At 41.5% G+C, this 24,553-nt stretch overlaps 1 long non-coding RNA gene across 1 annotated transcript; it reads left to right on the forward strand.

Moving 5' to 3' along the window:
• The first annotated feature begins 1,043 nt into the window (after positions 1–1,043).
• LOC111900527 (uncharacterized) lies at positions 1,044–1,647 on the forward strand. The gene is made up of 3 exons (XR_002853238.3): positions 1,044–1,183; positions 1,341–1,396; positions 1,537–1,647. It is a non-coding gene; the product is annotated as an uncharacterized LOC111900527 (long non-coding RNA).
• The last annotated feature ends 22,906 nt before the right edge of the window (positions 1,648–24,553 follow it).

Raw genomic sequence — 24,553 nt, forward strand, 5'->3', positions numbered from 1 at the left:
CTGAGTAATTAGCAACTACATCGATGATTTCTGATTATTCGAATGAAAATATAGGCCGACCTAAGCTCTAGATAATATCTGCAATGGATACCCCTAAAACTCCCTTCAGTGGGATTAAAAAAGATCTTCGAGGAAGATTTCAGTGTTACAAGCAAGATTGGGTCAGGGCTTTAGATTCAGGCGCAAGGTATATATCATTTAGCTATAAATTATAATCCACATTGAAAAGTTAACTACTTGCATGAATGCCTCTTATCTTTTGTTCGCTGATACTAATAATCATCTTTTTTTAGAATATTAACTCCAAAAGCATACATCTTCTTTGCCTCCACCCTTCCAGTCATTGCCTTCGGTGAGCAACTGAATAAAGAGACAGGTACAAATAGATACACTATATGTAATTCACAAATCACTATGTGTAAAGAAAGACCTGAATTGGGGAGGCAACTGTTTCTAGCTTGGGCTGGATAGTATAGAACCTTCTAGAAATTTCTCAAGTATAATTATCATGTGTAATCTTATTCTTTCCTATCAAGCATATATGATAATATACATATTCTTCTTGGCTTTAGGGTTTGTGTCTGGACTGTTGTGATGTTGTGTGTTCTTGCTATACTCAATGCTTGCACACTCATCACATGATTCACAAGGGTTGTTGGTGAACTTTTGGCATGTTGATTTCAGTGCTCTTTATGCAATAGGCTATTAAGGTATATTATGCAGATGCAGTACCAAGCACTTCCAAGTGAGTTTAGACTTGTCCCTTATACTCCAAATATGTTTTACTAGCTAAAAATCTCATTATGATTCTGCAGTTATATTTTCACCTTAGTGGGACAATTCATTGATTATGGTCCTTTTTATTCCCAATGGGCCCTTTTTATTTTCTTATTTTCATTAATTGTTTTTTGAGAAAAATTTTATTATTATTATTTTATTTTTGTAGTTTCTCTCAGCTAAATTTAAATGGGATAAAGCTAAACAAGAATTTTATAAAATTGTAAATGTGGTGCAAGGGTAGTTCTAAATATTTACATCTGGTTTCAGGGGTTACTCAAGGAAAATGCAAATGGTAGCAAATACTGGGCATATGGAGGTGACTTTGGAGATACACCAAATGACTTAAATTTCTGCTTAAATGGTCTCATATGGCCTGATCGGACTCCTCATCCTGCTCTAAATGGTGATTACTATAATTTTGTTGCTTAGTATTTAGGTTTTTGTTTAGTTATTTCCAACATAAATGTTTCCATGATGCATGAATCTTTTGGTAGAGACAATGTATAAGAATTACTTCATTGAGCTAATTATGATGCGATCCTTTGTTTATTTGTTTTAAGAGGTCAAGTATTGCTATCAACCAATTAAAATTTCGTTCACCAATGGCGTAATTAAGGTATCAATATCATCACTCTTACTTATTTGTCTATATCATTTTCATGAAAATGTTTATGTTGCGTATTATATATTCATATGTCCAGTTATGCTTTCTATATAGCGAATGTTAACCTTGGTCTTTACGTTTTTTGTTCATAGATTACAAACACCAATTTCTTTCAAACAACAGAAGATTTAGAGTTTAATTGGGTGATTGAAGGTGATGGATGTAAACTTGATTCTGGAACTCTCAGTCTACCAACATTAGAGTTTAATTGGGTGATTGAAGGTGATGTTGGTTCTTGAAATCTTGTTTAGAGACCATCTTAGGCTTTGTTTCTCTTCTTTTTCATTAAGTGTTGTCTCGATAAAGGATGTTTAAAAAATATTGGAGAAAATGAAGGAATAGAATTGTAAAATGTTAGCACTTAATGGAAAAGCCTCCTTTCCAATACTTTCTGCATTAAGTGAAGAAACACTCATATATAGCTTACTGGATTAAGGGCTTGTTTCTTTCTACTTGGTATTTCTTACTGGTTGTGAACAAGCCTATCATCTCACATTTGAGTTTATAGGAATCAACAATCACTGTGAAACTTCTAGTGTTTAGATTTCTTACTGGTTGTGAACATTTGTTTCTTCCCTTTCTACCCTTCACTTGCAGGTTGATGATTTGTCAAGAATGTTCAGACTATTTTCCAAAAATACCCCATGGATTGGATCCTGTCTCTAGTATGTTTAAACGGCTTTGTGATTTAGGAGTTGGATTCTATTTTTTTTAAGTAGAATACAGTTATTTGTATTTGTTGTCATCTGTTTTTATCTTTTTGACGCAATGCAACATGTTGCTGCTGAAGGCACAACCTTAGTCAAACAGGCAGAAGATGCTGCAAGTAATAAGAAGGCAGAAAAGAGATTGTAGGTTGATCCTGCTACATGTCCAATAAGGATCTTTAGGGTCTGCTAGAAGGATTGGAGATTGTAGTTAAGCTTCTATCTAAGACATCACGCCAAGGACTTGATGAATTTAAGATATCATATTTTGGCATGGCTAGAAGCTTTGGAGGAAACTAGACTCAAGCAAAAGTAAACACACAGAGAGTTGTTGGCACATAGTAAGCTAGATAATGCAATTGTATATAAATGAGTTCATTTTTTTATAACATTTACTCACTATTGGAATAATTATTTGTATTTGACATATTAGTGAAATGAGTTATCTTTGTTATTTATGGTATTTTATTTTGTATTTTGAGATTTTTAATGTATTATTTAATTTGAAAATTAGTAAATCTATAAATAATATTTTTTTAAACATTTAAAATTATGATACGCAAAAATGTGTGTCATCTTCATTTATGACATGGCCTTTCTTGACAGGGTCTTTCTTGATACGCATTGCGTGTCATTAACACGCGCGTCGTAAGGTTACGACACGCAAATGCGTGTCGTCATCCTTTATGACAGGGCCTTCCTAGATCTAGACCTATCACAAGGGTATGGTTCTAGATCTAAACCTCACTAGGTACCAAATATCATAAAGTTGCATGCTTTATAAGCGTATTCCCTCCCCATGTATGAACACCTTGTTGGAGGATTAGTTTTGGTGTTTACGGTTATGAAAGGCCCTATATGCATGTAAAGTTTGTAACTTTACGTGAAACCTACAATAGGAGATGATGGATCTAAAGTTTGGGACCTTAAGTCCCACTGGAAAGGACCATAATCATGATGAACTTTGGGGGACTCGACGAGTTGTGCAAGTGACTCGGCGAGTCGAGAGGGTTTTCTCGTTTACGGCCAAGGGTGTACGACCAAGGGTTTACGGCCAAGGGTTTACGGTCAAAGGTGTACGGTTGGTGGTTTACAGCCGTAAACATCAAGGAACTCGACGAGTCCCTCGAGTGACTCGACGAGTCGATGAGTTAAGCAGGGAGCTCGACAAGTGAATGATTGTACTCATCGAGTCAAAGTCAATATGGACTGTTGACCTTGACTATAGACTTTGACTTTGACCAGGGTTGACCCTGGGGGTATTTATGGGATTATGCTGAGTTATTTACTCATTGATTATAAAGAGTTTGGGAAGAGCAGTACGGGACATACCTGAATTCAGTTGCCGAATCAGCTTTGTGAGGTGAGTCTTCTCACCATACCAATAGGTCTAAGGCACCAAGGCCGACCCATTTTATGTTAGTTGGGTTACTTTCTTCGTAGCGGTGTGATATGTATGTATGCATGGTATGCGGTAGAGATAGCCCTTGTAGCTAATGGTAGAGATAGCCTTATGGCTAATGGTAGAGATAGCCTTATGGCTAATGGTAGAGACAACCTTTATGGCTGACGGTAGAGATAGCCTTTTGGCTAACGATAGAGACAGATTCTTAGCTAAATGATGTGTGTTATGTGTTGGAGATAGCTTTTATAGCTAATGTGATATGTTGTTTGTATGGGGTATGCTCTGGGGAACTCACTAAGCTTTCAGCTTACAGTTTGTGGATTTGTCTCAGGTACATCGGAGCCCAAGGGTAAAGGCAAAGCGTGATCATGCAGCGTACACTCTATCTCTCTCATTCGTGGTGTGGGGACACTCTAATGTTTTGAAAATAATGTTGTAATGATGATAGATTTGAAAACAAATATTCGGGTTTTTATGAATTATTAATTATGATGAGTAATCAAAAATGAAATTTTTCTTTGCAAAATTTTGGTCGTTACAAGTTGTTATCAGAGCCTTGGTTTGAGGGATTCGGGCACACTCTCGAGTGTGTCAGGACTCAAACTAAGGTAGAAGTAAAATTGTTTTCAAAAGTATAAAAAAAGGGTTTTAGAAGAAACGAAAAGAGGAGAGTGTAGCGCGCGTGATCAGCCGAGCGAAGTAAGTAGTTCCCCAATATGTTATTCCATGTTATGTTGATATTTGAGCTATGTTGATTAGATGGATCTTGCTATGTGTATGCTTTTAAAATTGTATACGGTTAGGAGCTCATAGCCTCAGAATGATTGTTTTGGCCTTATTTTCTTTTCCTTGTCTAGATGTGGTCTTAGGGTAGAATCTTTTATTCGAAAGTCTATTAGATCCTTTCTGTGTATAATTTGCATGCATAAAAGCAACCTGTTGCGATTGGTTTGATTGATATGGGTAGGGAAAATCTTAGGAAAACCTAGGATTTGAGTTACGCGGTAGATGTGGGATATGGGTTGATTGGGACGAATTGGAGTTATCAGGTAGGACAGTGGGGAAAGGTACAGGTAGGTGTGGAAGGTAGTATTGGGCCAGTACTACCGGAAGCATAGGCCCTACACCCGAACCAGTGTTACATTTGACGGTTTCAAGGAGGAACAATGGGGGAAGATCCCTCGTATGGAAATCTTAACCGGTGCGATTTATGACTTTTTAGTTCAGCATGGTGTTGACAAGATTTGGAGTAGGGGGATCAGGATCTGGATCCGGGAATGGATCGGGCGACACTACTGACGATATTGATGAGAAGCTGCACGAACTTATTGCAGCCGAGGTTACCAGGGGCATCCTTGACGCTACCCCAGTCATATTGGGACGGTCAAGGAGGGCATTATGGAGATCATGGTGGAGAGACTTAGATCATTCAGGGCTAAGATTGCAGCGGGCCAACTTGGGGCCCGAACTCCCTCGTTTTTGGAGTTCAAGGCGTGTGGGGCGCCAGAATTCTTCGGGGTCAGGGACCCCATTGTCAGCCGACGTTGGTAGTGGACATCAAGAACGCCCATCGCACGAGTTCATGCCCAGATGTGGTGAAGGTTGGGTTTGCTTCATGTATGCTGAGGGATCGGGCCCGGGATTGGTGGGGCAAGGTTACTCGTCAGGTGGGATCAGATGGGGTGGCGGAGATGACTTGGGCCAAGTTCGTTCGGCGATTTGATGCAAGGTTTTCACCACCTATCGAGGTGCAAAAGCCAGTGAGGGAGTTTCATGACTTACAGCAGACTACCGAGACAGTGGTGGAGATCACTACCAAGTTTCGGGAATGAGCTTTGTTGATCCCACAATATGCTACCGACGAGGAGATGAGACGGACCCGATATCATTCCATGCTGAGGGATGATATTCGGGAATTTGTGAGCTTTACAGGGTGCAAAACCCTTAATGAAATGGTGGAAAAAGTCTGTGAGCGAGAGATGGAGTTGGAAACCCGCATGAAGCGAAAGCCTGAGCAGGCTCAGGCAGTAATAGCACAGGCTAAGAAGCCTAAGACTTCAGATATCTCCAGCAAGGGTCAGCAGGGTCAGAGCCGATGTGCCAAGTGTAGTCGGGGTACACAGTGGAGCTTGTCGTATCGCAGGCTCGGGATGTTATGCATGTGGCCAGCAGGGCCATATGAGCAAGGACTGCCCCGCGAAGGGCTTATTCTTTTTCCACTGTAACCAAACCGGACATAAGCGGGTTAACTGTCCGCAGTTGCAGGGAGGAGGAGCGGTGATGGCAACTACGCCCACCACGATGAGGATTATCGATGGTCGCCCTACAAAGGTGGAAGCGCCGGTCGTTAAGAGTCGCCCGTTTCAGTTGACCACCGAAGAGGCCCGGGCAGCGCCAGATGTCGTAGCTGGTACGTATCTAAAATCCTCTATTCTGATTATTGTTACATGTCTTATGTGTAATATGTGCTTGCATAGGGACCTTTTTGGTCAATGGTATGTCTACCCATGTCTTGTTTGACTCGGGTGCTACCCGATCATTTGTGTCACTTGCGCTTCGCAAGAAGTTTTGAAACACACCAGGGGTTTTGGTTTCCCCGCTCGAGGTAGAGATTACGGATGACTGCACTGTTTGTGCTGTGAAAGTGTATCCGGACTGTATCCTGAATGTGCTTGGTGAGAGGTTTCGCGTCGACCTAGTCCCGATACCGTTGCGAGGGCTGAAAGTAATTATCAGAATGGATTGGTTGGGGGCCAATGGGGCCATGATTGATTGTGAACAACAGTTGGTGAGGGTTCTAACCCCAAGTGGGGGAGGACTGGTGATACGCGGTGATAGGGCATCGCAGGGGCCGAGCCTCTGTTCGGCTGTGAGGGCTAGGAGGCTCCTGCAGCAGGGATGCACAAGATTTCTAGCTTATATCTCGGATACGAGGGTAGAAACCACGAAGGAGGTAGACAGTGTGCCAATTGTAAAGGATTTTCGAGACGTTTTTCCCGAGGAGTTATCGGGAGTACCTCCGGAGAGGCAGGTGGAGTTTCGCATTGACTTGGTGTCGGGTTCCGCTCCGATAGCGAAGGCACCATACCGATTGGCACCACCGGAGATACAGGAGTTATCTGTTGGATTGGTCTCTAAGCCTGTAACTATATTTGGTATGTACTTGACCCGGTTGTGCATGGTCCTTTTGGGTTGCCTTCACCAAAGCAACTTGACAAGGTAACTTAGGAGAGAGAGAGAAGATATTATGATTTATTAATATATTATAGGAATACTATATTAAAGGAGAAATCATATTATTTGATTAATATTAGTCATAAATTAATTAGGAATTAATTTGGTGACTAAAAGAGATTAATTGAATAAAGGGGCTTAAACTGTCAAATGTATGATAATTGAGTTTTTGGGCTAGGAAACCAAATGGATTAAAGGGGGGAACGAAATTATGATGGGGATCCATCATATTTTCGTCCATAGGCCCTATTCTAGAAGGTTCCATGGGCTGCTTGGTGATTAAGTTGTCCATTAGGGTTTTACCTAAAACCCTAGCAGCCTATAGTATAAATAGAGACGCTTGCTTGCAATATTCGGCCACTTGATTCCAAGAGAAACCCTAGGGCCAATTTTAGCATCCTCTCTCATCTCTCATAATTCCCTTCTTGCTTGTGTTGTGTTTGTAAGCCATTAAAGGAGTTACACTTGTGACTCTAAGCTCAAGAACCAAGAAGAATAAAAAAAGGTTTCAAGCCAATTAGAAGTGGTAATCATTTAGATCTATTCTTTTGTGTTAATTTCGAATTATGCATGCTAGATCTAGGGTTAAAAGTCTTGGATGAATTACATGTACAATAGAGAAGCCTAGATCCAAGCTTTAGGTATCAAAGCCTCGATTGGTTTTTGTTGTATGTGATGTAATTGTCGAGTTTTTCCTGAAAATCGTTTTTCTGGCCTCTACCCGACCTGACTCGGCGAGTCTGCCCAACTCGGCGAGTCCAGGTAGTGACTCGGCGAGTTCGGGGGCCAAGCAGAGGATATCTCGGGATTTCTTGCTGTTTTGCTAAAGGATAAATGCCAAAATCGTTTTTAATGATAAAATCCAAATTTTATTGTATTTAAATGATTATCCTTACCAAAACAAAAGATAATTTCAAATCATTTGAATAATAGTTTCTTTATATGATAAATGTTGCTTGTTTAAATTATTTGGTAATTATCTTGTAAATAAAATTGGATTAGATCAAATATTGATAATCACAAAATTAATTGTTTAATTTATATTATTTGTTATTTGATCCTTGTGTTTTGAAAAGTTCAAAACTTGCCCTCAAGTTTTGAAATTTAAATTTTGATTAAAAGTTTAATTTTGAATGATTTAAATTTCAAACCCTTAGAATTTTACAAGTTTAAAATTCAACCCTATACTACTATATTATTACAAGATTAATTAATATATATGTATAACTTAAAGTGCTAGCTTACCGTTAGTAGGCCTCATCCACGAAGCCGATCTATAAGGGGAAGGGTATAAGGTTATGGCCTATAAAATGGTCATTTAATGGATAACCAATCTTACCCACCGCTTCCTTGATTGGTGGAGGGTCGTTAGCCGAACGGGTAGGATAGGGAAATCCTCTCCTCGTTAAAAGTATAATGAATGATACAAAGTAACTACAATGTTTTTACAAATTCCCAATCTTAGTTACTTTAGGGTAAAATGTGAAAATGATGCTACTCCATGGAATTACACTTTGTACCCTTGTCAAACGTTAGTGGAGTGTGTGTGGTTAACCGACACACTAATTTGGGATTGAAATTGGTAGAGAAGTGTGGCTCGATGTTTGTCATAGATGAATGGAGCGTGTGTGGTTTACCGGCACATTGATTAAGTGATAGAGACATTGAGTGCACCATGTTGATTCGCATGGTTATTCACACCTTGTTTGTGATCCTCGGTATCCCAGTCACAAACTTGAAGGGCATATCGAGATGTAAACATGCCATTGAAAAGTTCAATGAATCTCAAAAGAATCTAGGAGTTTTCAAATACATTTAAAACTTAATTTCCTTTCGTTTTTCATGGTGAAAATTAGTGAATCGTCATTCACTTACCTTCAAATTATTCGCATTTAGATTACGGCATCCCTTTTCTAAGTTGTGAATAATGTTCTTGGATCCTAACCCTAATTTTTCATTTGGGTGTTTAATTGGGGATTCATTCTAATCAAACTTGTTCTTTTCTATTTCCAGATGTCGAACGCAAACAACAACGCTCCTGCACCTGCAGCTACTGGTGGATTCTCACTCATGAATTTGTGTGGGAAAGTGATCTTTAATGGCAACAACTTCAATGAGTGGATCCGAAACATTCGAATGCTCAGTCGCTACGAGGACAAGGAGTATGTCCTCGACAAGAAGCTTGAAAAGATCGATCCATAAATTGCCACTGCTGAAGAAATCGCTGCCTATGAGGCTCATGAACGTGATGCTATGAAGGTTCATTGCATCATGCTCGCGACTATGAATGCAGAACTCCAGAAGTCCTATGAGGACATGTATCCATTCGAGATGCGTCAAGATTTAATGGATAGGTACCACCAAAGCACGAGGCAAGAGCGCTATGAGATCATCACTAAGATGATCACCACTAGGATGGGGAGCGGAGAATCCCTAACCTCGCATCTGCAGAAGAGGCAGAGGTATGTTGATCGTCTTCTAAAGTTGAATGTTAACTTTGATGAGGATTTGGCTATCAAAATCATCCTCCACTCCTTGCCTGCATGCTACAACCAGTTTAGAATCACTTTAAGCAAGCTTCAAGGGTTGTTGAGAACTGTTGAGAGCAACCTAAAGGATAAATCTGTTGCATCAACTCCTACTGATTCGGCCCCTGTGTTAGCAATTGGGCAAGGAAAGGGTAAGAAGAGGAAGGCTCCTTCTAAGATCCACCAAAAGGGAAAGTCCCAAGATGGTTCCTCTTCTAGTGGAACCAAAGAAGGTTCTGCTAAACCCTCCTCTGACCCTAAGCAAGCAGAGTGTTTTTATTTCCATGAGAAGGGCCACTGAAAACGAAGCTGCCCTAAATATCTACAGGACATTAAAGATGGGAAGATAAAGCCCACCTTTGCAGGTATGTATTCTATTAAATCTAACAACTCATCACTTGCTACTTCATGGTTCTTGATACAAGATGTGGTTTCCACATTTGTTCTGATTTGTAGGGCCTAAGAAGAAGTAGGGAGGTGGAGCATGGGAAGATAAAATTGATTATGGGAAACAGAAGATCGTCACCTGTGACTAGAGTCGGAGTTTATTCTTTAGTGTTGAGTAATGGGTTAGGATTAGATTTAAATAATTGTTGTTATTCGCCAGATATGGCAAGGAACATCATTTCTTTTCATGGATTATATAGACAAGGTTTTAGATATTCATTTGATAATAGTAATGGTTCTATTAATGTTTATTTGAATGGTGTTTTTTATTTTAATGCATTTCCTTGTAATGGAATATATGAATCTGTGTTGGTTGTAGACAACTTAGGAAATGATGTGTTGAATATTGATTCGTCTAATAGTTTAGACAAAGCATGCTTGTGGCATTGGCGCCTTGGCCATGTCAACAAGAAACGAATAGCCCAACTCCAAAAGGATGGAGTGTTGGAGTCATTTGACATTAGGGACGACGACGTGTGTGAGTCTTGCTTGCTTGGGAAGATGACCAAGACACCCTTTACTGGCACTTGTGATAGGGGTGTGGGTCTATTGGATCTTATACACACCGATGTGTGTAGGACCTTTAGATTCACCACAAGGGATGCTTGCCGCTTCTACATGACTTTTATAGATGATTATAGCAGATATGGGTATATCTACTTAATCAAGCATAAGTCAGAAACCCTTGAAAAGTTCAAAGAGTTTAAGAATGAAGTGAAGAATCAGCTGGATAGGAAAATAAAGATGCTTCGGTCAGACCGAAGGAGAGTACCTAAGTCTTGAGTTTCACGACTATCTAAAGTAATGCAGAATTGTTTCGCAATTGACGCCTCCAAGAACGCCACAATTTAATGGTGTTGCTGAGAGACGTAATCGGACCTTGTTAGATATGGTTCGTTCTATGTTGATTCGGGCTTCGTTAGCAATAGCTTTCTGGGGGTATTCCTTAGAGACTGCCGCCCATATCCTTAATCTAGTTCCCACCAAGAAGGTTGCCAAAACACCTCACGAGATGTGGACAGGGAAAGCTCCCTCGTTGGCACATAACAAGGTTTGGGGTTGTGAGGCTTTTGTAAGACGAGAGACTCATGACAAGCTCGAACCTCGTAGTGAGAAGTGTTATTTCATCGGCTATCCACATAAGTCTTTTGGCTATCTCTTCTACAGACCGAGTAACAATGTTGTCTTCATTGCGAGAAGAGGGGTTTTCCGAGAAAGAGAACTCATAAGTGTAAGTCCCTAATTTGCCTGTGTATCAATCAGATCCGTTTGATGGTGCGGAATCCCAATCAAACGGATGATGTTAGATCAAATAGAAGACAAGGAGAAGAAGAATAATATGAATCTCTATATGAATTGATTAGAATTAAAGTTCCAGATACAAAAGATTCACACACATAAAAGCTCTCGTTTCTCTCCTCTCTGGCCGTAAACTCCTTACGTTTCATCAATCACTACTCCTCACCCCTAACACCTATATATACACAAGGGGAACATGGGCCGGATAACATGGGCCGTAAATGGGTTTACAGCCGTAAACCTGTTTACGGCCGTAAACACCCATTGGGCCGTAAACCTGACCGTAAACTCATAAACATTACATAAAAATATAATTGCCCAGAAAAGCAAAGTATAAACCATATTTTGACCCAACAATCTCCCCCTTGGTTTATAGCTTTCTTTTCTTAAATGACCCAACATGCTTCCCTTAAAAAGTAGTTGGCTCTTCTTGTTAATCTTCAGTGGGAGCTTTGGCTTTAGCTTTAATCTTCGATGACTTCATGGCATCAAGATGAACATATGAATCTTCCATGGATGACTTCATCTTGAGCCCTTGAGCTTTTCTTCAGAATGTGGCATTGAACGCACATTGGGTGAGGATGCTTCTTGTATTGATTCTTGAAAGATAGCACTTTCAGCTTGAGAATCTTCAGAGAGAACATCAGAGAGAACAAATCTTCTGGATCACTTCAGCAGGTTCATAGATAGCAACAGACTGATTGAGGAGGCTTCAATGCAATCCGTCACATAATCTTCAATTTCAGCTTCACCTTGCTTCTGGGGTTGAAAGATTGAATTTGAAAGAATAATCTTCATTTCTTGCTCCTTCGAATAAGAATTCTTCGATGCTCACGGACGAAGCCTTTGGCTCAGAAATCTTCAACACAAACTCCATGAGTTTCATCTTCACCTGAAATCACTTTTCAAGACAAAAGAAAACTAAAAGGAAACTTAGAACAAAAGTAAAATAGAAATAACACCTTTTTTGATTTTGAATTTTTTTTTTTTTTGTTTTTTTTTAATTCTCCCCTTTTATTTAAATTAGAAGAACACTATGAACAAACTTAATAAAAACAAAAATAATAGCTAACTTTAAGAGTGATTTGGGATCAAAGTTGTTGGACAACCTTATTCCACTTGTCGATACCCTTATCTTCACATCTTCGTCTGATCGATCGCCAGTACTGTGGTCCACTTAAACACGAAAAATTTTGTGATAGTTTTGGACAGTTTACCAATGACATGACATATGCATATACCTAATTGTAATTTTATCATCATGATTGGCCCTAATTCTTAAATAAATTTTTAAGACCATTTAACTGACTACAACCAGGGATATTGTTGTCCACCTAAATCAAGCAGCGAGATCTACAGACAATCTGTATATGTTCAATTTTTAAGTGTACTAGAACGTGTTTCTCGCTTCCTGATATGACCCAGCCATCAAGAACTTCCAGAGTACTCCTTACACCGGGTGAGCAGACAACCTTTCATAGAGAGAGGATAGATTCAGAATTCTATTACTTATTGTTTCAGAGGGGTTGAGAAGTAGAAGGTTGCATATGCTGTGTACCAGGTCGGATTAGAAGTCATGCAAAGGAGACAACATATGGCTAACAGATGAGAGGAATTTCATATATATAGCCTGTAGAGAAATAGAGTTGCATATGTTGTGTACCAGGTCGGATTGGAAGTCACGCAAAGGAGACAACATATGACTAACAGACAGACAGAAAGAAAATGATATTCTACAGACCTAATTTATCGGAATTTACCAGTCGCCCCATCCAACCAGAATTAAGGACAGAATCCGCACATCGAGGAAAAGTTAAACCACGGTTCCAAGTACGGGTTATTTAATGTGATCGGTGGATTCCCATGTATATCTCCCTGATCAACCAATCCGAGCGTCGTGACATCAGGTTAAACGGATCTAGCTAGATCAAAGTTTGTCAAGTCCTTAAATTCATTAAATTCAACTTTCCCTAGTCAAGACCATTTAAAAAATTTCGTGCCTACCAGCGCATCGAGCACAGAGCGTAGACGATTCAACTTAGGTACGTTACGCTGATTCAGATTGCCCGTTATCACTTGTTGATTTCATTTCCCAAAACATCTCACTCAAGCACATTTCATAACCAACATATATATATATATATATATATATATATATATATATATATATATATATATATATATATATTGATTTTCTATGTTTTTGGATTTTTTAAATTTTCTAATTTTTGTTTTGTTTTTATTTCTCCCCCTAAATTTGTGCAAAGGAGAGAAACGAAAGTAAATGCGCAAATTTAAACTATCCTAAAACAAAATTTAGTCTTTAAAGCGAATCAGCTTAAGAAAAACACAGGAGTATAGAGAAGAAAACGCAAACCGTAATTCACCGATTGAATCTGCATTCAAAAGGTCTGAGAACAGCAAGCATAATCTCAGAACAGATCCAAAAATTCTTCACATCGTTAAGTACTAACCCCATTTGTGATCTCTTCCTTTCTTCCTTTCCCGCAAAGGACACATACTCTTAAGCAAAGGTCAAAATGTTGTACATTTGAGAGATGTCGCCTATCATGTGCCTGGAACAGCCACTACTAACAAACCGAAGTCTGATGATATGCCTCCATAGCTGCTTCGACACAGAGCAGGATCAGTTGGTCTTTGGAACCCAATCCATTTTGAAACAGAGTCGACCTTTGTCATCAACGCACGATACTCTCTCCCATGACATATCCTACTTATCACAAACAGAAGATGTAGAAACGTTAGAAGCATTAGGAGATTTTGGAGTTTTCATCTTTGGTACCCATCTATATTCGGGTTTAACCCATCTCTTGTTCGATCCGATGGGTGCCTCGACACTTGCTTTGGAACTTGAAGCCGATCTTCGAGATGACTTTGACTTAGCCGGTCTTTGTTTCACTGGAGCATCTCTTGGATTTGGCTTCTTGGCAGGCATTTCCTTCTTGCCATTGGTATTTGGATTCTTTGCCTTGTAGGTTTGATTCTTAGCCTTCTGTGCATTCCAGTCACCATTGTCTGAACGTGACCTGGAAGGGTTTCTTTTGAAGTATCTCCCACTTGGCGCGTTTTTCCATCCTTGTGCGTTGTAGGGAACGTAAGTGCAATTTGGATAGTTTTGGGCAATGTGTCCAGGTGTTCCACAGTGAAAACAAGTCTTTTTCTTCACTGTGAAGTTATTTCTTCCTGCCCCTGGTGGCGTATCCTTGCCTTGTTTCTTATTTTTCCCACACGCACAGTTGCAACAGGCACTCTGTTTAGCTTGAAATGGTGGCCTGTATTTACCAACGGCAGGTTGATTAGAAGAAACAGATTTAGAGTTCAAGGGGTCATTTGTTTATTCAGAAGAACTCTCCTTGTTCTCATCCTCTGCTACTTTACCTGCACATGTAACAGAAATATCAATATTTTCAACATTAATAACTCTTCCTGACCCAAATCTAGCTCGTTTGCCATAATGAAGATGTGGCTCCCTGTCAGTTTCGTCATGTGTCATAGGGATGGATTTGTAGTTATGATTATAAGGAGGAGGTACACTATCATACCCTAGACCCTTGTTTTGATTTTCTTTGAATTTTAATTGGGTTTCATATAAGGACTCGACTGTTTGACTTGACGCTGTATAATTTTTGAAACTAACATCAGTTTTTCCACACTTAATTTTTAAAGCGTCAAGTTCTTCAGTTACAACAGCAAGTTGTCTCTTAACATAATCATAATTTTCACACTTGTTGCTATACTCTTCCTGAAGTTTCCTAAAGTCCTTGGTTTTTGCTTCTAACTCAGCCTTCAGGGGTTTCTGTCGTTTCCTAAGTTGATATCCTTCATATCTTAGGTCCTCAACTTCTCTTTTTAATAAATCAATTTGTTCCCGAAGAAATTTAATCGTAGCTTCACAAGTTGGAGTACATGTAACTTCAGTGACCGGAATGTTTTCAGAACTCATTGTTTCTCTACACTTCAAAGCATCAAGTTCATGAATTACATCAGCAAGACTAAGATGATTGAGATCTTTTGTCTTCTTGATGATAGCCACGTTCATATCCCATGATTTCAGAAGTGAATTTAGCAGCTTTTTGTTTATCTCGGACTTAGTCAAGAAGATCCCGACTATATTCATCTCAGTAGTGAGTGTAGTAAATCACTGCAACTGAGTTTCAAGGGTTTCTCCAAGGATATAATCGAAAATGTTGAAATTTTGTCTTAACATATCCTGACGACTCTCTTTCATGTTTCAACTCCCTCGTAGACCTTAAAATCAATTAAAAAGCACAACTAGAAACCAAAATCAAACTTAAAAGTCAAACCCTTTGATTATAAACCTCAAAAGTCAACCTTAAAAGTCAAATTTAAAAAGTCAAACTCAAAAGTCAAATTTGAAAAGTCAAACTTAAAGTCAAACCGAAAAACTAAATTTGAAAATTTAAAAGTTAAACGAAAAATTCAAAGTTTAAAATCAAAGATCAAACTTGGAAGTCAAAGTCAAAATCAAAAATAAAAAATAAAAGTCAAAAAAAAATTTATCTTTTTTTATTTTTTTATTATATTATTATTAATTTTAATTTTGGATGAGAAAGGAATTTAAAAATAAAAGAAATTGAGTTTTTGGGTTAAAAGTGTCAAAATTCGAAATTTGGTGCGAAAAGTAGTCTTTATGAATTAAATTCGGAAGGGAAGTAACAAGTGATCATGTAGCCGAGTTGGATAAGGTGAGAGGTTCTTGATCTTGACGTCCGGAGTTCGAACCTTGGCACCTGCACCTTCGCTTCCTTTTTATTTGACGCTGTTGTGCTGCGAGGGTTGCTGAACGAGCTGCTGAGTACGAGGCTGCTGAACGAGCTGCCGAGTGCGAGGCTGCTGAAGTGCGAGGATGCTGAGCAGTAAACTCCGAGCCGTAAACGTGCGAGGCCTCTGACCGTGAACTCCTCGGATCGCAAACACCGGCTGCAAACACTTCGGAAACCCTAGCTGCTAGCCGCCACCCCCTTGCTGATTACGACCAAAAACACCGATTTTTCGACTTTGAAGCTCCAAAACTCGATCAAAAAACTCTTTATGAAAAACACGAAGAACAAACCCCCCTTATTTTTCAGAGATCTATCCAAAAACACAAGAATATTTCAAAAATAAGATCAAATAATGCCCCAAATCTGACAAAATTGACTGATACAACCAAGCTTTGATACCAATTGTAAGTCCCTAATTTGCCTGTGTATCAATCAGATCCGTTTGATGGTGCGGAATCCCAATCAAACGGATGATGTCAGATCAAATAGAAGACAAGGAGAAGAAGAATAATATGAATCTCTATATGAATTGATTAGAATTAAAGTTCCAGATACAAAAGATTCACACACACACACATAAAAGCTCTCGTTTCTCTCCTCTCTGGCCGTAAACTCCTTACGTTTCATCAATCACTACTCCTCACCCCTAACACCTATATATACACAAGGGGAACATGGGCCGGATAACATGGGCCGTAAATGGGTTTACGGCCGTAAACACCCATTGGGCCGTAAACCTAACCGTAAACTCATAAACATTACATAAAAATATAATTGCCTAGAAAAGCAAAGTAGAAACCATATTTTGACCCAACAATAAGCTAAGGGGACAGTAGGAGGCAAATCGATCTTGAAGAGCTTCAAGAGTCAAGCGATGAAGGAACCTCTAACATTAGAAATCAACCTGAGAAGGAAACTCTTGTTGAACCTGTTGACGAGTCCTTACCTCTTAGACGTTCTAGTAGGGCTAGTGTTCCACCCCAGTTGTATGGATTCCATATTACTACTAAAGGGGATACATTTATTAGTGATAGTACACTGGTAAATTTGGATGAACCTAGCAGCTACAAGGAGGCCATGGCAGGCCCGGAGTCTGCTAAATGGAAGGAGGCAATGGACAGCGAGATTCAGTCCATGTATGACAACCAAGTTAGGAATTTGGTTGACAATGTACCGGGTCGTAAGACAGTCGGGTGCAAGTGGAACTTTAAGAAGAAGACAGACATGGATGGGATTGTACACACTTATAAAGCGCGATTGGTTGCGAAGGGCTTTACTCAAACTCCTGGAGTTGACTATGATGAGACCTTCTCGCCAGTTGCGAAGATAAAGTCTATTAGGGTGATGCTCGCAATAGTTGCGTTTCATGACTATGAAATATGGAACTTGGACGTTAAAACTGCTTTCCTTAATGGGAAGTTGGCTGAGGATTTTTACATGAATCAGCTAGAGGGTTTTGTCGATGCGTAGCACCACAATAGAGTGTGCAAGCTTGAGAAATCCATTTATGGATTGAAGCAAGCGTCTCGCAAATGGAATCTTTGTTTTGACGAGAAGGTCAAAGAGTTTGGTTTTCTGCGAAGCGAGGATGAGTCATGTGTATATGTCAAAGCCAGTGGGAGTATAGTGAGCTTCCTCGTATTGTATGTCAATGACATACTACTCATAGGAAATGACACCCCAACACTGCAGGAAGTTAAATCCTGGATCGGGAAGTGTTTCGTTATGAAGGACCTCGGAGAGGCTGCCTATATTCTGGGAATAAGGATAGTGAGAAACAGAAGTAAGAGATTGATAGGACTCAGTCAGGATACATACTTGGATAAGGTACTAAAGCATTTTAGAATGGAAAATTCCAAGAAAAGGGAGTTACCAATCCAAAGCAATACCAAGTTGAGTAAGACTCAAAGCCCGAGTACAGAGGCAGAGGTAGCTGATATGAGCCGAGTACCTTACAATTTCACAATTGGCTCGATCATGTATGCTATGACTTGTACTCGCCCTGATGTGGCCTTCGCTTTGAGCATGGTCAGCAGATATCAAGGAAACCCTGGTAGAGCCCATTGGACTGCAGCTAAGAATATTCTTAAGTACCTTTGGAGGACCAAGGAATGGTTTCTTGTCCTCAGTAGGAGTTATGACTTAAGGGTACGAGGGTAAAGTGATGCTAATTTCCAGACATATTGGGATAATTACCGTTCGCAGTAAGGCTGGGTCTTTACCCTTAATGGAGGAGTAGTGACTTGGAAAAGTTCTAAGCAGGAGACTGTGGCTGATTCAACGTGTGAATCAAAGTACATTGCAGCAAGTGAAGCGTCGAAAGAGGCAAAATGTGTAACACCCAGAATAAAAAAGACCAAGAATGAAAGAAAACCCTAAGTCAAATGGGTCAACTCGTCGAGTCTAAGGAGAAACTCGACGAGTCGGAGCGGGAACCGGGGGATCAGGTAAGTGACCAACTCGGCGAGTCGGCCTCAAGGACTCGGCGAGTCTGGTCTAAAGAGGGAAAACCCTAAATCCGGGACTTTGGGCACTATTTATGCATCTTATTCTCTCAATTAGGGTTTCTTATAGCCCCTATAGTCCAGAGCCCCAAACCCTAGCCACCATAACCGTTTTTGGAGCAAGATCTACCCTTGGTGAGGTAATTTGAAGCTTGGAAGAGAGGAGATTCACAGTGGTGCAAGAGGAGACCTTGGATCCAGAGTTAGTGGAACTTTTTAGAGCATTTGGAGGTAATGAATCGGTATCCTTGGTTTTCTCCTTTCTAGATCCATCTTTCATGGAGTTTTAGGGTTTCTTTGAGAGTATGTGATGAGAAGTTGGTGCACAAGTTAGATCTGGAATTGAAACTCCAGATCTGAGCTCTATTTGGATCGAAAATGCAGAAAGCCATGTTAGTTGCTATGCAAAAGCCTTTGCCCATGAGTTGAGTTCCTATCTAGCTTGGTTTTTGGTATTATGAGGCAAGAAGCACGTAAAGTTAGCAACTTTATGTTACTAATGGACTCTAGGAACCCAGATCTATTGTTTGGAGCAAAGGAGAAGCTCTGTGACTCGAAATTATGGAAATGCACGTATGGACTCGGCGAGTCTGGGAGATGACTCGACGAGTCGGGCTAGATATCAGGCTTGAGTCGCGTAGTAACTCGGCGAGTTGGATGAAGATGAACAGGAACTCAACGAGTTGGAAGACCAACTCGGCGAGTCTGTTGAAGATTGCCTAGGACTCGGCGAGTCTGTTCTTGGACTCGGCGAGTCAAGTCGCGAAACCCCAAACCCTTCAAGTTAAGACTTGGATTAGTGAGTGGAGTGGGGACTCAGTGAGTTGGGTAGGGCAGAGCTCGGAAATCAGTAGACTCGGCGAGTCAAGGACTGAATCGGCGAGTCGAGTTATGAATGAAAGGATCCTGAGCGTATAAACTCGGCGAGTCAGTAGGTAGACTCGGCGAGTAGGGTTGACCTGGAAGGTTGACTTTAACCAGGACTTTGACTTTGACTAGAGTTGACTTAGTTTGACTGTTGAAGGGCAGTTGGGACTAAGTGTTATATTTGGTATTAGTAGATCGGGGAGTCATTGTAGTAGCAGTGCGGGAGTTGTAAGATAGCGGTCAGTAGGGTATCAGCAAGAACTTCAGCAGTGCAGGTGAGTTTCCTTCCAGTAGGAACGGGTCTACGGCCACAATTCTGACCTGTTTAGTTAGCAGTAGTTCTGGACTTCGGTCTGATGCAGTAGTTTAGTATGCTTGGTGTCTCTGTGATTCAAGCATGTTTATGTGTTATGTGTTCCGGACTTCAGTCCGGTGGAGTATGTAGTATATGTGTTTATGCTAGTTGATATGTGTTCATGCTGTAACAACGTAAAATTTCCAATTAAATTTTTACTTTTTAAAAAACCACAGAATGTATGTCATATCAATTTCAAATCAGAAACAATAGTGTTTTCAAAACAAATTCCCAAGATCTCTCAAAAGTGAACTCCATCGGTGTGTGTGTGTACGTGTCAAGCCATCGCCTTCCCACGGTCCTCGCTGGTACCTGAGACATCAGACACAACAACTGTAAGCATAAATGCTTAGTGAGTTTCCCAAAATACAACATATCACAAGTATGCCACTCAAGGCTAAACCCGACCCTCCGGTCAAGATGTCTCAGCAGGACCCTCCATTCCCGCAGCTCGTCGGACCCTCCGGTCCAGTCACAACTCATTGGGCCCTTCGGCCTGGTCAAAATCGTTGGACCCTCTAGTCCGGTCTACACAATCATACCGCATACATATAACACATAGCACGTAATCTCATACATAGCAAATAATCTCATAACAACACATAAGACCCTTTGGTCAACTCATAATACCACTCAAGGTAACGTATAGTGAGAAGACTCACCTCGCGTATCTCGGTGACTCGTAAATCTCGTAACTACTAGTGCTCGATCTCCCGAGCTATCGTCCTCCTACAACACAAGCATGACTCTACTTCATACCACCTTGACTCCGGCTGATTAACACTATAAAGTCAAACAAGTCAACCCTGGTCAACGGTCAACGGTTGACCCGACTCGCCGAGTCTGTCGTGGGCTCGCCGAGTCCCTACAGGAACCCGATTCCCTCTGAATCTCTTCCAACTCACCGAGTCACTCACCCGACTCGGTTACTTAGTCCCTGGTCCGAAGTCTCTGAACAACCTGCACCAAATCGCCGAGTCTGGGATTGGACTCGACAAGTGCACTCCATACACAACCTCAAACGACCTTCTAAGGTCAGATCCACTCTAGTAACTCATAGATCCAGTCCCCTTAAGCTTATTGACCACGTAAAGTCCGAGTCTTGGTGCTCATTAAGCATCAAATAGCTCATTAATGGACGTTTAGCCTCAAATACATAGATCCCAATCTAAAACCTCCATGGATGAACATAAAGCTTGCGCAAGGAGGTGCTCTGGACCTCTATGGGTCTAGATTCAGAGCCATAACTCGCCAAGGGACCATGATGATGCTAGATCTAGCCACAAATGGGTTCAAAAACCCTAAATCTATATGAACATCACAATAACAAAGAAGGATTTGAATGGTACCTCAGATGTGATGTCCTGGACCTTAGTTCTTCAAGAATCCACCCCTCTCTTGCTTCCTCTTGGCTAGATCTTCTCTTCCCTTGCTAGACAACAACTCCAAGAATCAACAATGGCTCCTTCCCTCACTTGAATCACTCAAATGTTCTAGGGTTTCACTTTGGGGACTAATGAGCACAAATGACGGCCATCAGGCCCTTTAAATAGGCCACAAACTCGAGAAATTAGGGTTTCATTAAACGACGCAGACTCGCCGAGTCCACCAAGGCGACTCGCCGAGTTCGAGCATCAATCCGGATGAGAACCCGCGTCTCAACTCGGCGAGTCTAAGCACCAACTCGCCGAGTCCCTTCTCAAAACTCAAAATAAAAAGATTAATTAATATACCTGAAATCCCGGATGTTACAATTCTCCCCCACTAGAATCCGACTTCGCCCTCGAAGTCTCATTCCTGAAATAACTCTGGATGCTGCTCCCGCATCTCCCGCTCCGGTTCCCAGGTTAACTCGGATCCCTTCCGATGCTGCCACTGAACCTGTACCAGAGGCACTTCCTTGTTCCTCAGAACCTTGATCTTTCGATCCACAATCGCAACTGGTCTCTCTGCGTAGTTCAGGCTCGCATCCACCTGAATAACCTCCAACGGCACCACTGCCGACTCGTCGGCAATACATTTCCTCAACTGCGAGACATGAAATATATCATGGATCTGCCCCAACTCAGCAGGTAGGTCCAACCGGTAGGCTACCTTGCCTACCCTAGCAATTACCCTGAAGGGTCCAATGTACCGGGGTCCCAACTTGCCCCTCTTCCTGAATCGTATCACTCCTTTCCAAGGAGAGACCTTTAGGAGCACAAGGTCACCGACCTGAAACTCGAGCTCGGACCGACGCCTATCCGCATAACTCTTCTGGCGACTCTGCGCGGTCAACAACCTCTGCCCGACCTGCTGAATCTACTTGGTCGTCTGGAGTACAATCTCCGTGCTACCCATCACCCGCTGCCCCACCTCTCCCCAGCAGATGGGGGTGCGACACCTCCGCCCATACAACAGCTCAAAGGGTGGCATACCAATGCTCGAATGATGGATGTTGTTATACGAAAACTCTGCTAAAGGTAGGTAGGTGTCCCAGCTCCCTCCAAAATCCAGAACACATGCTCGGAGCATATCCTCAAGCGTCTGAATCGTTCGCTCGCTCTGTCCGTCCGTCTGCGGGTGGTATGCGGTACTGAAATGCAATCTCGTACCCAACTCCTCATGAAACTTCTTCCAAAACCTGGAAGTAAAACACACATCCCGGTCTAAAACAATCGACATCGGAACCCCATGCCGCGATACCACCTCTCTCACATATAATTCTGCCAATTTCTCCGCAGAAGAGCTCTCGCTGATGGCTAGAAAATGAGCGCTCTTCGTCAATCTATCCACGATCACCCAAATTGCATCAACTCCTCTCGCAGTCCTTGGCAATTTGCTGATAAAATCCATGGTAATCTGTTCCCACTTCCACTCGGGAATCTCCAACGGTTGCAGCTTACCATGCGGACGCTGGTGCTCGGCCTTAACATGGCGACAAGTTAGGCACCTCTCGACGAACGAAGCAACATCCCTCTTCATACAGGGCCACCAATACTCCTTCTTTAGGTCCAAATACATCTTGGTAGCCCCAGGATGGATCGAGAACTTCGATCGATGTGCCTCCTCCATCAAAATGGTACGCGTCCCGCCCACAAACGGTACCAAAATCCGACCCTGAAACGTCATAAGTCCCCGACCATCGGTAACGAATTCTGATACCTGACCAACCACCCGCTCCCTCTTTTGATTTTCTGATCTCGCAGCCTCAGCCTGAGCCCCTCGGATGGTGTCTAAAATCGGGGTCGTCACCGTCAACCTCAAACAGATGTCTCGTAATGGGGCACTCTCTGCCCAACGACTCAGGGCGTCGGCTACCACATTAGCCTTGCCCGGGTGGTACAGGATCTCGCAATCGTAATCCTTTACCACATCCAACCATCTCCTCTGCCGCATATTCAAATCTGGCCGATCCATCAGGTACTTCAAACTCTTGTGGTCCGTGTATATCGTACACCGAACCCCATACAGATAGTGACGCCAGATCTTGAGGGCGAACACCACAGCCCCCAACTCTAGATCGTGGGTGGGATATCTCGTCTCATGAGGCTTTAACTGCCTCGATGCATATGCGATCACATGCCCTCTCTGCATCAACACCGCTCCCAACCCCGATATCGATGCGTCACAGTACACCACAAAATCCTCCATCCCTTCCGGCAATGCAAGCACGGGAGCTTCGCACAATCTCTGGCGAAGGGTCTCAAATGAGGTCTACTGCTTCGGACCCCATGAGAAAGTAACACCCTTCTGGGTTAACTTGGTAAGTGGCACAACAATTTTGGAGAAGTCCCTGATAAATCTTCGATAGTAGCCTGCCAGCCCCAAGAAACTCCGGATCTCCACAGGTGACCTCGGCACTTCCCAACTCATCACGGCCTCGATCTTGGCCGATTCAACCAATATCCCATTCTGGTTAACGAGATGCCCTAAGAACTGGACCTCCCGTAACCAAAAATCGCACTTGGAGAATTTGGCGAATAGCCTCTCCGACCTCAGAACCCCGAGGAGCTCCCTCAAATGCTCCTCATGCTGCTCTCTGGTCCTCGAATACATCAAGATGTCATCAATGAATACAATGACTGAACGATCCAACATCGGCCTACACACCCTGTTCATGAGATCCATGAATGCCGCTGGTGCATTGGTGAGCCCGAATGGCATCACCACGAACTCGTAATGCCCGTAACGAGTCCTAAACGCCGTCTTCTAGATATCCTCATCCCGAACTTGATGGGTTTTAGCCATAAGAACTTTCTTATTTGCGCATGCAAAACCCTAATGCTTGGATCTAGGCTTTTTAATTAAACATGCTTTGAATCCAAGACTTCTAATGACTAATTAGGTTAAATAACAACATTGAAACAGATCTAGAACCATACCTTTGAATTCCTTGTTGACCTTGTAGTCTTGGAGCTTCTAGAGTCACAATTGTCACTCCTCTAATGGCTTACAAACACCAATAGCAAGAAAGATGATTTAGGAGAGAGGAGGGGGAAGGAAATCGGCCAGGGTTCTCTTACTTTAGGTCAGGTGCCAATTTCCTTTAGCCATGGGGTTTATTTATACTTGTAGACTCCTTAAGGGTTACAACCTAAACCCTAATTGGATAATCTTCTCTTAAGGCTATCCAAATCCTTTCCATAGATAAGTCATGGATGATTTTGAAGCTATCCTAGCTTCTAGAATCCGTCCACTATATATCTATAAGGATTTATAGTCTAAAGCTTAACTATCAAACAATTGACAGTTTATACCCCTTTATTTAATTAACCTCTTTAAGTCACCAAATTAATTCCAATTAATTCTATGACTTATATTAATCAAATAACAATATATTATTCTTTATATTATTCTCATAATATATTAATAATATTTACTCTCTCATAATAAATCATCCTATCAAGTTGCTATGGTGAAGGCAACCCAAAAGGACCATGCACAACCGGGTCAAATACTTGCCTAATATAGTTGCA

This window comes from Lactuca sativa, chromosome 7, assembly GCF_002870075.4.
Source record: "Lactuca sativa cultivar Salinas chromosome 7, Lsat_Salinas_v11, whole genome shotgun sequence".
Classification (NCBI taxonomy): Eukaryota; Viridiplantae; Streptophyta; class Magnoliopsida; order Asterales; family Asteraceae; genus Lactuca; species Lactuca sativa.